The following is a 3526-nucleotide window of genomic DNA, read 5'->3' as shown; positions in this document are numbered from 1 at the left end:
GCCAATAGACTCTTGGCCCCCCATCCCCCCCCCCCCCTTCCCAATTCGCTTCATGTCAATTAACTATCATATCCAAATATAGGCTAAAAACGCCATTAACAAAAAAAACTGACAGTATACATTGGATTTGGTTGAGAGTTTTGCAGTCACGTGTCTCCAGATTTTATCTGTCCACTCTGTTTGCGGGATCTGAAACAGATGTTCTCCACAAATCTTCTGACATGTAAACTCCTCCCAAAGCACAATGAGTTTTGTGTGTGTGTGTGTGTGTGTGTGTGTAGCCTACATTCTGTTTAGCTGAGAGGGACAGACAGAAGTGAGGTGTGTGTAACGAGAACCAGACCAGAGACCATGACAACCTGCATAAACACAGAGTCAGCGCTGACTCACAGGTTAATCTATATCTTTTGTGTGTCGCAGGTTAAAACAGGTTTCTTCTTTGCAGATGAATACAGTGTTGTGTCCGAGACGAGACTGATGTCCTGCTGCTGAGAGAACACTGCGGTTTTGCAGCTCCCTCTAGTGGCCGAGAAGATGCATTACAGTCATCAAACAATGAGCGTTTCCCATGCAGGCTCACAATTAACTAAAACATTAACAAACATTTTCGTTGCTTGAAATAAAATAAACGGTAACCGAAATAAAATAAATATAAACAAATGTAAACTTATCTTATTTCAGCTGCCAAGGCAACATTTCTAATTCTCGTTTAGTTTAACTTGAGGTACTAAATAAATAAATAACAAAAATACTAAAACTTTAAAATTAAAATGACAACAGAAAATATAAATATGTTAAATATATATTAATATATGTATTAAATATATTAAAAACTAAATTAAAACAAATATTAGATGAGAAATTTTAAACTTCAAAAACAAAATAACTACAGTTGAAATAAAATAAGTTTAACTACTAAAATTATTAAAACAAAATAACTATATAAAAACTAAATTAAAAGTAATTCAAATCTAAATTAAAAATATAAAAAACTAATTAAAATTTTAAAAACTGTAATATATATCAACGATACTAAAACAACACGCTGTTGTTATTGTTTTGTAATGTTTTATACTGAACATAAAAAAGCTTGAGTGCTTCACTTTGGTTGTATTTGGTTTTATGAATAAAATTAAGTTATACTTTATAATAATGTTTTTTTTTAAGCCAAAAATAAAGTGATTTATAAGTCATCAGCAAACATCATGCTGAACTAATCACTTGTTCTAAACATAATGTAAGTGTTATTTTAATTAATGATCTTTTAGGCATAATCATTGATGAAGATTAAATACATATCAGGGTTATTAGTTAAAGGTCCCATGACATGCTGCTTTTTGGATGCTTTTATATAGGCCTAAGTGGTCCCTAGTACTGTATCTGAAGTCTCTTTCCCGAAATTCAGCCTTTGTGTGTGTGTGTGTGGGTGTGTGTGTGTGTGTGTGTGTGTGTGTGTGTGAGAGTGTGTGTGTGTGAGTGTGTGTGTGAGTGAGTGAGCGTGCGTGTGTGTGTGTGTTTCTTGAAATAAAAACTTATTTTATTTCACTTAGTTGCCCATTAATTATTTTTTGTTTTTAATTGATGTGGACACCAGCACTAGATTAAAACTTTTAATGTGAAAGTGCAAAAAAACAACAACGTATTTTTAAGTAAGTGGTGCTTCATATGCTTTGTTTACTGCTTTGACGCTATTGTGGCGTTTGAATGTGACGCGTAGCCACGCCCACCGTCCCGCCCACTTGCCCCGCCCCTCCGTCCAGAGACTAAACTGCAGACTTTCACACGAACACTCGCAGCCTGACACCTGTCCAGAGAGAGAGACGAGCTCAGCAGAATATGATCCTACACACGTGCACATGTGCCTGCAGCTGGTGGGCTGTCTGGTGGTGGTGTTGTTTAATGTGCGGCCAGTGAAGGTCCGAGGCCCGCCTCCTCTGCGCTGTCAATCAAAAGAGAACGGAACCCTTAACTCCGCCCACCGCATCATCAGCCCGGTGTTACGAGATTTTCGGTTTCCGAGATTATCGCTTTCAGTGGGCGGGGCAGATGACTGCAGGCATTCTTTGTGTAATGTTTGGATAAAGCACAGCAAACTTCAGCTAGTTGTACATTTCTAGCTTGCGATGCTTTAAAACTGTGTCTGTTATTAGTGGTTATCATTTGTTGAATACATCACTGCCTGCAACAAATGAAATAAACGTATCTGTGGACTTTTTTTTTGTTTTGTTTTTGTATACTGGTGTGAGGTCATAAAGTTTCATAAACATATATAATCTTAATTAGGCTTTTTTTTTTACATAAACTTGTCCCTCCTGCTGGAATGACCTGCCCAACTCAATTCGAGCAGCTGAGTCCTTAGCCATCTTCAAGAAACAGCTAAAAACACATCTCTTCTCTCTATATTTGACCCTCTAACATTTGCACTCATCTGCTGTATAAAAATATGACATAATAAAGCTAAAAAAAAAAAATTCTTCACTTGATTCTGGCATTTGATACAGGACATTACCATTCAAAAGTTTAGGATTACTAGATTTTTTAAGAAATGTATATTTTTGCTCTTCAAGAATGCATCAATTTAAAAGGATGCATTAATTTAATAAAAATGACAGTAAAGACATTTATAATGTAAAAAAATATTTCTATTTCAAATAAATGCTGTTCTTCTGAACTTTCCATTCATCAAGGAATGCTGTCGCTGTATAATGGTTTCCACACTTCATTAAGCAGCACAACTATTTTCAACTCTGATAATAATCAGAAATGTTTATTGTGCAGCAAATCAGCATATTAGAATGATCTCTGAAGATCATGAGACACTGAAGAGAAGAAGTTGAGATCTGACATCACAGGGAAAAAAACTTTATTTTAAATTGTAAAATTATTTCACAATATGAATGTTTTTTAATATTTTTAATTGATGCACTGAGATACAAGGAGCGTGAACTGAAATTCAGTGTTCCACGCGCATGTCCGGGAAACTCATGAATATTCATGTATGCCCCGCCCACTGAAACAGAAAATCTCGTAACACCGGCGACAGAGTCACTTTCCAGAGTTACCCTGAAAGAGCCGCTCATCAGAACACGCGACTCGTTTCCACTCATAAACGCCAGATTGTGTTAGATGTGGCAGGTGAACCTGAGACAGAGCTGAACCCCAAACCCCAAAATCTGGGAGCGTTTACAGCCCGACCTGTGCACAGATTCGAGGGGCGTGGCCACATGTAAGGGCGTGGCCTTTGAGGTCCGTGGGCAGGGCCTCTGCCGGGCAACGGCGGGATCAGATAACACACAGGCTTCATTTATGATGAGTGACTCCAAAATCTCACAAATAAATTATTGAAGACTACCAAAGGCCTCGTGTGTTCTGCATAAACAAGCACCAAAATGACAACAAAACATTTAGTCGTTTAGCAGACGCCTTTATCCAAATGAGGACAATAGAAGCAATCAACATCAACAAAAGAGCAATGATATGCAAGTGCTATAACAAGTCTCAGTTAGCTTAACACAGTACACGTAGC

Source organism: Sinocyclocheilus anshuiensis, unplaced genomic scaffold, assembly GCF_001515605.1.
Source record: "Sinocyclocheilus anshuiensis isolate Anshui unplaced genomic scaffold, SAMN03320099.WGS_v1.1 scaffold444, whole genome shotgun sequence".
In the NCBI taxonomy this organism is placed as follows: domain Eukaryota; kingdom Metazoa; phylum Chordata; class Actinopteri; order Cypriniformes; family Cyprinidae; genus Sinocyclocheilus; species Sinocyclocheilus anshuiensis.
This window is presented reverse-complemented; position numbering follows the sequence as displayed.